This window comes from Microtus oregoni, unplaced genomic scaffold (genome assembly GCF_018167655.1).
Source record: "Microtus oregoni isolate MIOR12 unplaced genomic scaffold, Mior012 000055F_ref0000237, whole genome shotgun sequence".
In the NCBI taxonomy this organism is placed as follows: Eukaryota; Metazoa; Chordata; class Mammalia; order Rodentia; family Cricetidae; genus Microtus; species Microtus oregoni.
The window spans coordinates 3,729,967-3,740,998 of NW_024543831.1; the positions used below are offsets into that span (position 1 = coordinate 3,729,967).

Below are 11,032 nucleotides of genomic sequence, written 5' to 3' on the forward strand. Positions count from 1 at the left end.
AGTCTATCACCTTCCAAAATAGAGCTAACAACTGGGGACTAAGTATTCAACACAAGCCTGTAGAGGGCCTTTCATACTCAAACTATCCTTTTTATAAAATGGTATCTTCTATAATAGCATTTATAACCTGTGTGCATCCTGTTGAATGGTTTAATCTCTAAATTATTTATGATACCTAATATAATTAAATAGTATGTAGATGGTTGGTATATTGTATTATTTGTGGATTTGCGTAAGAAAAAAGTCTGTGTTCTTCAATACAGATGCATTTTTTTGAAAAGTATTTTTCATCTACAGCTGGTTGAAATGCATATGGAAATCCACAAATACAAAGGGCTGATTGTTCCCCTCCACCAAAAGCAGGTGAGGGGTCATGAAGCATTATATAACAGAAATGCAAGAAAATATATTAAACAATATTTCATTATATATTTAATACTAGCGCTGCTTGCAATTCGGGCAACGTTGCAAAGCTATCTTCAAGTTCCTATCATTTTCTATAGTCTTCCTGGTCTCCACCAGGGATCACAGTTGCCTGCTGCACAACTTAATTCAGCGCTGGCCCTTTCATTGCCTTCTCCATACCATGTCCATACCACGGATCTGCCCTAAGACATGAAGGAATAGGAATTCCCGCTAACTGGAAAATCAGCCCCAGAATAACCAAAGACATTGTGTTGAGCTCCCAGGCTCCTGTCCTCTGCTTCGCTCTCTCCCTTAGGTGGGACTGTGCCTTTCTTTGTTGGCTGGTGGGCTATGTATGGAGTGACAGAGTAGTTAGACTTGGCTCTTTACTGCAAGAGACTTTCTGCAACCTGTGAGGAACATATTCTGCGTTTCTCTGCAGTTCAGCCCACAAGCGGTTAAACACCTGAGGGAAAGGTTCCAAGACGCCCTGCCTAGTCCATCTCTTCATGCACAATGGCCAAGCTCTTTCTCTGCAGTGACCTTTGATCTAATTGCACACTTGCCATCATTCAGTTGGGCTCACTGGTGATTCTGTGCCCAGTAGGGAAGTGACAAGAGACTGGAGGGCCTCGAAAGCTCAGTCCTTAGCTTTGTGACTTTTTGCCTCAAATGCCACCCAGGCCCTTGCAGGAGAAGCATGCTGTGGTGGCTCTAGCATCCAAATACTCTAGTACCAAGAGTGCCAGGGGGTCAGAACTGTGGCAAGGAGGAAGGAGGACAGAAGACAGTGGGGGACCCCTGAGGATCAGATTCCAATGTCCAGAAGCCACAGAGGTGGCATTGAGGACTTTAGCATTCATATTGTGATTAGGTAGAAGCAGATATTGGACTGCCTTCTCCAAGGGCCTCTGGCAGGGTCCCAGGGGGATGCTAGGCAGGTCCAAGAAGAGGAAGTCATGTGAGAAGAAGAACAGAAGGTGATTGCCAAGCTTGAGTCTGAAAGGACCAGGGGAGAGGAAGGAAGATCTCCACATGGTCCAAGGAGGCTGAGCTCAGAGAGAGAACTGAGAACACACAGTCACTAGTGCTTGCCTCCACCTGGGGTTCCCAGGGGACCATTAACCCCTGCTGAGGCCATTGGACTTTCCCACCTCTGCTCTACTCTCAATCCTCCCTGCTGTCACAGAACCTTCTAGAATTGTAAGTGGAGTCCCTAGCCTTTTCTCCACCCTTCAGCATCCTTCAAAGACATGCTGAACAAGCTTAGACCCTTTGTTGTGGCTTTTCAGCCTTTCAGGAGCCTCTACCTGTCAATCAGTCTCCGTTCTTGTGATGTACCTTGGGCTTCTGCTGCCACACTGACTCCTCCATTTGTGGAACATGCCAGACCTGCCCAATTCGTATGTATGTGACCTTCTCTGCACTTGGTTATCCTCTTTGCCCTTGGGTATCTTACTTGCATGCTGCTTCTGAGGAGCCATCCTGAGCTCATTGAACATTTCTGGATCTTTGTACTTCCTGACTCAAAGTCTCATGGGAGACATACTGCACCTCCAGACCTGGGTCCAGGTTCTAGCACCATTGATGTGGTACTAGCTCACCTTGGACAATTGACTTGTCTAGTCTGAGATTTCCATTCTGATCATCCAAATGTACAACAGCTCATGAAGAGAACATGGGAAGATGTCTCCCACACATGAGAGCAGTCCTGCAGGGTTGCAAGCTGTTTAAGGTTAGGAATGACATGGCACGGCTGGGAAGATGATTCAGTTGGTAGAATGCTCACCATGCAAGCTTGAGGATCTGAGTTTCATCTCCAGCACACATGCCGTGTAAAAGGCTGGGTAGGATGAGACAGGAGGATTCCTGGAGTCCACTGGCCAGCCAGTCTAGCCTGATCACCCAGTCCTAGGTTCCGGTGAGACTCTATCTTAAAGAAGCAAGGTAGAGAGTTCCTGTGGATCAACACCTGAAGTTGAGTATGAGTTCTGCATACTCAAGAACACACATGAGTGTACCTCCTCACACATACATGAAAATTACATGAATATCCTTACGACCTCTCCATGCTCAGCTCTCAGCTAGATTTAAAGCAAGGACAAGTAAAAGAGCAGAGGCCCTTGATGGAGGTAAGTGGTAGTGAACCCCATAGCACTGGCCACCAGGAAAGGGTAGAGAAAGGTAGGGAAGGGGAGGGAAAGGTAGGGAAGGGTAGTGAAGGGCAGGTAGTAGAGAAGCAGGCAGAATCTGGAGGCCTCTTCCTCATCATCACTCATTTGCCTAGCTGAGCTCAGCAGCTCTGCCACTGAGGATATAGGGCTCCAGGCCCGGAGGCTTGTTCCAAACTTGCCAGCTATTCTTGGGAGCTTTTTATGTCATAAAGAGAGTCCCCTAACTGGCCCGTTGACCTTTCCCCAGGCGTCCTGAAGGCTGAGTTCTCATCCCGTGCACAGTGTAAGAGCTACCTCCCTAGAGAAAGCCGAAAGAGCAGGCAGGAGGAATGGTAATAACTCCCACTTGGTGAGATTTACAGTGTTCCCGGCGTTCTGCTCAGCGCTTTGGATACATTTCCTAATTTAATCTTTGTGCCTTTAGCACAGCTATGGGTTAGGATGGTAAGAACCACAGTTCAGAACCATCAAGGCACTTATTTAACACCACACAGCTAGGGACCAGCAGAGCCAGGTTAGTACGGACCCAAGCTAGCTTTGACCCCGGAAGTCCTCACTCAGCATTTCATGTTCTTGGGATGCGGTAGGTCAGGTGCAGTGTTGTTGCTGCACAGGGACAAGGACACATGGCCCTGGAAGTTTGTTCCTGGGTTCTGGGTTGGGCAGCTGGTTTGTGAGGACTACTCTTTCCTTGGGGTGGGGTCAGGGAGAGGGCAATGATTTATTCTACTGATTATGCCATATGTTCCGCTGTGGCCGAGCTGGTGACAGAAACATGAACACCATTAGAGAGTATCGTTATGGCAGGACTGACTGCATCATCTCCAGCTGGAGCTAAAGTCGGGAGCGATAGATCAGAGTCTGTTGGAATCACTCCCTGGAGGCAGGCAGCGAAGGCTCGGCCGAGCTCTTCCTCTGAAAGCACTCGGGTAGAGCCACAGGTTGAGCCAGCAAGAAGAAGCTCGGCTACCAGGGCAAGGCTGCTCTCCCCGAGGGAGAATCCCATGTGTAAAATGTCTGCCTGTATGAGTTTCTGTCCTGCCTCTTTCTAAGAAAATATGGCTATGGCAGGGTTCTGTTATAATCACCACATCTAATTACAAAAAGGGTGTAAATCACCGAACGAAATTAGTTTTCAGAGTCTTAATTATCATCAAAAAGAGTAATTAATAAGCAAAACAGGAAATGACCAAGCCAAGTTGCCTAGTCTACAAAGAAGTGTTTTCCTCTCAGCACTCGGGAGGATGGGGAGTGGGAGGGATGGGGCAGATGCAGAGGGGGGTGAGGAGGGGTGAGGGGGTTGTGGCACAATGCCAAAGCTTCCAGAGCCCCAATGGACATTAAAAATGAATATCCCGGGGCTCCACGAATCTCAGATGTTCACACTCCTTTCATACTTGGTTTGCAAAGTTTCTAGGTCATTCCTTGCAGGCCGCTTCCTTTCCCAGGCCTGGCCGCCAGAGGCAGGCAGACGAATTAGAATAAACAGACAGGCCAGTTCCCTTCTCTATCCTTCCAAGTAACAGGCTCTGGGCCAGAAACTCTCAAACCAATTGATGCTAACAAGCTGAAGTTCAACACCATTGGCTGTCTGCTGAGACTGCCCTGGCTTTTCGTAAGTCTGCTCCTCGGCTTGTTTATCTCTTTTTTCTTTTTTCTTTCTCTTTCTTCTTTTTTTTATTTATTCATTTTAGTAGTAGCGTCATATAAATAAAACACCATTACAAAAATGTCGCAGAAAGTTCAAAACGATTCATTATCCATTTCGTATGGATTAAAATTGTCATCAAGGCTGTTTGGATTTGCCTCGCGTTCCTTTCCTCCTAATGAGCCGGATAGAGAAGGCAAAGGATGCTAATGCGTCCTTACATCTCTATCATATCTCGGCTTTTACTATATAAAGCATCAAGGTCGCATTCTGGGGAAATGTCTTTTTACCAAAGGTGCTATAATAATAATGAAGAAGCAATTTGTTTCAGCAAACTGCCTGCAGTAATGAGGCTTAATTATAACCATGTTATTAATACCGCTGCTTAAGGTAATTCACTTCTGAGCGGGGTGCAGAACAGTAAACTATAATTTAAACAAGAATCGAGACCTAATTTAAATCATCGGATCTACTGCGGAAAAAGGCAAACAGAATGACTATAATCCGCACGTTGATTTAAAGCTTCCCCTCCATGCCATTTCCAGGAGACCTGGGTGACTACCAGAGGGGGCAAGAAGCCCCAGCGTGGGTCTTGGTCCTCCCACTCGTCCAGGAGGCTTGGTAGGCGACACAGCTGTGCTGACCTGTATCCAGGCACCTGTTGGCTCTTACCTCCTCCTCTACATAGGCAGGTGAGGTTGACAGGCTGGAAGGAAGGGCCTCATCATCTCAAGGGCATCTTCAAGATGATGTTGAACTCACTGTGTTTCTCTCCCCGCTCTCTGAGGATGAAAACATGTGGTTTGGGATGGGTGACAACTCATTGGACTCGGATGGTTTTTAATGTAGCTTTGATTTATTCTTTGAGAGTTTCATACATAGATACAATGTATGTTGGTTATATCTTACCTTTCATTCCCTCCATCCCTCCCATCCCACTTCTCCTGATCACTCCTGTGTTTCCCCATAATCATAACTTATTTTTTAAAAAAGAACCCACAGAATCCAATTAGTGCCTCCTCGTATGGGCACAGGTGTAGGGCATATACCGAACATGATCACACTAGGGACCACACCCTCAAGGAAATCTGGCTCTCCTTAACCCCTTGCTGTCATCAACTGTCCTCAATTAGACTAGGTATAAGGCTTTGTTACTCCCTCCCCAACCCATGCTGGAATATTGAGCGGCTTGATCTTGGGCAGGTCTTGTTTGGCTCTCTAAATTCCTACAAAAGCCCACACTCAAGTCATAAAGGGAGGTGATTTGTTGCCCAAGAACACACAGTGCACTACAGAATAGAAACCACACCCCCGGCTTATTGGTCTGGTGTCCTGGAAATGATATTAACCTCCCTCTGTCATTTTTACAGGACCAGATACTAACCCAAATATTCCAAAATGTAACTGTTCCCCCAAGGACTCTTGAAATGTTTGTTAGACAGTGTTAAGTTCATGAGTCCTGCACCCCACACCTGGATTCTGATATCAATGTGACTTTGGGCTGGGGGGACTCATGTGTTTATCAAGAACTTTGAATATCGAGCGTGATATTCATTTCACTTCTTGCAGTATCAGTATGCAATATATAAGGAATGCATGCACGTGTGTGCGCATGTGCACATGTGTTTCCTTGACTACCTTTTGAGTTATATTTGTTCATTCATCTGCTTAACATTTATATGCATCAATTACGTGCATAACACTTTCTATTGCTGCTCAATTTTCAATGACTTTCCCCCTTCTGGATTCAGGACTGTAGTTCATGTTAGCCTAAATGAAAAAAAAAATTAGGAACTTGAGAAAAGAAGTGTGCGCTACCATGTTTTATAACTGTGCTCCAGAGAGGTTAGATATTGCCAAGGAAAGGAGATGTCTTTTCTAAGAGTCAATGTTAGCCGGTCAGGATTTAGGAATCTCAGGCTGAGTTAATAGGGCAACTACGAATGCTCTGCTACTAACAATTTACAAAAGTATGAGAGACTTCTAGAGTCAGAGCAGTGAAGGTGCTGTTCACAGCCTTGATTCTAAGAGAACCATAGGGCCTCTGCACTGGCAAGGGTCTTTGACCAGCACCTAGATCCTCCTGTCCATTTTTCCACTAATCACCTCATCAGTCCCCAAACTAAGCCACTGTCCTTGGAGCTAGAAGAGTGCAGGGGGTTCCAGGCTAGGTGTCCCATATCAACCTCCTCCAAGCTCCATGCATACAGGGAGCTTCCCCATCAAAGCTAAGGGTCGAGCTCCCTAGATCCAAATCTGGGTATCTTAGAGGGAAAGTCCTCTAGCAGCCTGACCTCTGAGTTCCAGAGGACTTCTTCAACACGTGTGTAAAGAGGGAAGTGGGTCTTCCAAATGATTCAGAAACAACACAAATCTTCATGATTTTCCTCTTTAGTATTTCTAGTTTTAATTTGACATATATACAATCATTAGAAATCCTACTTTAACCAAACAAAGACCAACCTCTTCCTCAAGTCCCCCCTCCCAGGTCTGCCTCAGTTTATCTCCCACATCATCCCCACTTGCTTTTCTGGATCGGCTCCACCTGAGACACCTGTGCTTTCCTCTCTCCTTCCCGTGCCTCTGCATTTTCTCTTTTTCTCACTTTTGTTCCTTTCCAAGAAAACTCTCTCCTGGGTTTCCCTACTGGTAGGAGTTTTGCGAAGCTAAATGACACCAAATGATGTCTCCAGCTGGTGGTAATGATTGGGTTCTGACTGAACTGCGGTAAGAAGGCAGGAAGCTACAACACAGAGCTTAGCCTTAGCTGTAACTGGGAGCAGCCCCTCTCTGTCACACAGTGCATCTTCTGCACAATTGCACACATGCATACATACATAAATACATACATACATGCATATATACATGCACATGTAATGCAACTCAAGTTCACACACACAATGAAAACACAGACATGAACGCTGTTTTACAAAAGCAAAGACATACCCACAGAGCTCCATATAGCAATAATCCTCATTTCCTCCCCCAGTTAACCCTTCCTAACTTCCCAAAGTGCTGGATTCGCTCCCATCAGTGTTGGCGGCAGGAGTCTGGCGATGCTGTCCATTTCAATCTTGAAGACACGGTGAACTAGTCCAGATGAAGTGACTGAAGGACAGCTGGCAGCAGTGCAATTGAGAAGGAGAAGGAGGCTGTTGCATGGGGACCAGTTCTCTTTGGAGAGACAAAACTTCCTGCTCCGTTCCATCTCTTCGCAACCTCCTGCAGGCTGCTTCATTTTCTGCTGTGTGAGCTCAGAGGGGGTGCCCAATTTGATGAACAATACCTATAAAGCCATTCACAGTGCCCCACTGTGACAGAGTGGCCAACTCACCTGGCTCAACACTGTACCCGTTCTGTCTCCTGGCGAATCTTCCATGTAGACATTCCCAGTGTAGTCTTCCCTTACCACCCGTTTCTATGCAATGTTTTTGGAGTCACGCCTCTTAGAGTAGAATCTGCTGTTGTGTCTTTTGCATTTTGGAGGACTTGATCTTCCTGCAAGGGTTTGAGAGGAGAAGGTGGTGGGCAGTGACCCCAGAGAAAGTTAGGATGTGAGAAGACACTTAGATCAAAGCTCCCTTTAAAGGTTGGATCTCCTGTAGATACCTGTGACTTATTGCAAGGAGCCTCAGGGCTCATTTAAAAGCCTTGGAAACTGGGATTCCTTTAAGATGCCCTGCTGAGTGGTGTCACCTCTCTAGGTCAATGGGGCCATCACCCAGTATCGAGTTAAACCTGTCTCCCCTCAGGCCAGAGTTCCTGGGAGAGTCTTTGTGGGTGGAAAGTATCATTCAGTCTTGCTGGCTCACCATTCTGATGATGAAAGTATCTTTCATCTCATTCTTTTCAAAGCGCTTTCACACGATTAGCCTATTGATTGATTGAATCATTGTACACGTTTATTGAACACACGAGGTGCTTCTGATCTTGACAGAACAAGGCAGGATCTAGATAAATACCTGCCCTCATGGAGAGTGTCCACAAAGACCAGGCCATGCCGATGGATGCCCTGAGCAGTGAGGTGGGTTTTACAGAGAGCAAGGAGAGCCTCTTCCAAGTGAATCCCCACCCCAACACCCTGAAGGTCAGACAGAAAACCCGCTGAACTTCTTTCTCAGAGAGGCCAAGTGACTTGGTGACTGTCCTGGCACTGGAGGCAGATTCAGGACATACCTCCTGATTCGAGTCAGATGTGCCTTTTCTCTGTTGTCCTGAAATGCTACTTTCTAGAAAGTTCTTCTTGTGGCCAGAGCTTGTCTTTCCTTCCTCTTGTCTGAGTGGAGAAACAGTCACATCCCAATTCTTTCTGGGCCCACATGTACATCACTCCAGGGACAAGAAAGGGGAAGAAAAAAAAAGATATCTGTCTCCTTTACTTCCCAAAGAAGGCCAGCAGCACTGAGAAACTGTCTGCATGTCACAGTCACATGCAGCCTCTGCCAGGACATTGATTTTCCCAAGGGAGTCCTGACTGTGTGTACTCACACAGGGGGCAGGGACAATTCTGTCTTCCTACTCAGAACTGGGACTCCAGATAACTGCCTGGGCCCAGGCTCCATGCCAAGGCCAGGGTTTGGGAGGGTCTGCTTTGCCTTTCTGTAGGAAGAGATTGCACAGTGGTGAAAAAAAAAAAAGTCTGTGTGTCTGAGGGTGCCAGAGAATTGGGTGTGTCTCTCTGTGTGTATTAATCAGAGAAACGAGATCAAGACAGACTTGATGAAAATTTTTAATAACTGGCAGGACCCCCCCGCCTTTCCTAGTATGATGGAAAACCTGCTAAAGGAGGGTAAAGATGGCTGTGTGCAGGGACTTCCTGGAAGTGAAGGAATTCTGGGAGATGTCTCTGTGGGTAGCAGCTTCTTCTTCAGAGCCCAGGACATCTCACAAGTTACTCCTCTTCCTACTTCTCCTTGAAGGTCAAGGGCCCTAAACTGTAGCAGCATCTAGACAGCATGGTGCCGAAGGTCAGCTGGGCAGATACTAGAGATGAGGGTGCTTATGTTTGGGGTGCTTACAGATCTAGGGAAGTGAGGCTTCGGAGAAGCTGGGAGGCTGAGAAGGTTGTGTTCCTTGAGTCAGAAAGTGGAAGAGTGGCCCATCTGCAGGATTCCAGGGGAGCATGAGATGGTTCTGAGTCACTTAGGAAATGTGCAGACTTGGAGTCCTGTCCCTTTAAGGCCTTTCCCACCGGGATCTACAGCCCACATAGAGTGGATGCTACAGCTCTCTGAGGAACTGGAGCCATAAATGATGAGTGTCTCCCCTGAACTCATCTCCCTGCGCCTGGTGCTTAAAGTGAATTGAGACGAAGATCTGATAAATGAATAAACCTGTAAATGGAATAAAAAACCTTATGAACCTGAAGGAGAAATAGGAGTCCCAGGTCTGTTAAGTCTAAATTGAATAAATCTGATCAACTCCCTGACAATTTCTGCCAACGCTCTTGAACAAGGAGGAGAAGAGGGGTGAGCAGGGAGGGGCCGAGACGGGAGCATGTGTGGTGGGAGAGGAAGGCAGGAACTGGCTCCATAATTAAGCTATCATTGGAGCCAACAGAGGGGAAGGCCCCTGCACCCCTAGCTTCACTCTTGGACTAATAAATAGATGGCAATAGAAGATCCTTGCAAGTCCAGCTGCTCCCCCATGTCTGCCTGAGGCTACCTCAGCAGAGCTATCAGATCCGCACAAAGCAGGGGAGGCCAATGTCTTTTTCTGGAGCCCCTTGTGATGCATAGCCTGTGTTGAGGTGGGGGACCTTGGGCAGTGTGGAGCCCTTTGCCTCGTCATTGACCCGTGACACTGTCTCTCTCCTGTGCTAGGCAAATTGCTTGTTGCAATGGCAAAACAGAGCCCCGGGGTTCTTTAATACTCATCCCAGTGAGCAGTAAACCAGTCCACAGTCCGTCCTCCTGATTCTGGAACCGGGTGGGGTGGAAGCTCCTGACTGCCTCCCCCAGCACAGAGCAGAGCAGTGGCATCAAAGCTGGCTCAGAAAAATCTCAGCTTCTGTTTGATGTTCGCAGGCAGTGTCTCTGGGGGAAGTAGCTACCATGAAGGATGTAAAACCTTCCCTGAGCTGCTCTGACGCAAGTGTTCCAGCCCAGAGGAGCTCCCAACCACCAGGCAGCATCAGCAGTGAGCTGTAGGAGGGCACCCCCCAGCCTGGGTGGACCCCAGGTAACTGCAACCCAACCCACCTCTGACTGCACCACCCAGAAAGAGTAGCCTTACCCAGTCGCTCCTGAGTTCCTGCCCTATGACATCTGAGCTGAGCGGTATGCAGGTGCTGCTGAAAACTGCTGAGCTTTAGAGTAATTTGTTAAGACTGAGCCAAAACACATCCCTTGGGGGGGTCCTTTTTGAAAGTGAGTGGGTAGACTAGGCTAGCATTTAAACTACAGTTTGAAAATTATGTGTGGAATTAACGAACTTTTACCCCAGTTCTTTATTGTTGTAAAACACATATAACATAAAGTTTATCAATATACCTATTTCAGTGGTATTAAATATGTTAGTATCAAAATCCACCCCCATTATTCTTTTTATTTTGTATAATTGAGTGTGTGTGTGTGTGTGTGTGTGTGTGTGTGTGTGTGTATCAAACAGGAATTCCTTGTTCCCTATCTCCCCTGCTCACTGTTACCCCCATTTTATCTCAGGGTCCATCCATGTTGTATCATGTCAAATGCTTCTCCTTTTGAAGACTGAGTGATATTCCATGAAAAGATTAAAAGGACATACCACATTCTGCTTTGTCGATTCACTCATGCATTGGCAATCACTTTGGTGGATTCTGTTTGTG

General features: G+C 46.8%; 1 long non-coding RNA gene across 1 annotated transcript in view; it reads left to right on the forward strand.

Annotated features, from left to right (window-relative positions):
* The window catches only part of LOC121438202, a 79,583-nt gene extending 68,832 nt beyond the window's left edge, over positions 1 to 10,751 (forward strand). The window contains exon 3 of the long non-coding RNA XR_005973079.1: positions 10,254 to 10,751. This is a non-coding gene — a long non-coding RNA (uncharacterized LOC121438202). The remainder of the gene's footprint in view (positions 1 to 10,253) is intronic.
* The last annotated feature ends 281 nt before the right edge of the window (positions 10,752 to 11,032 follow it).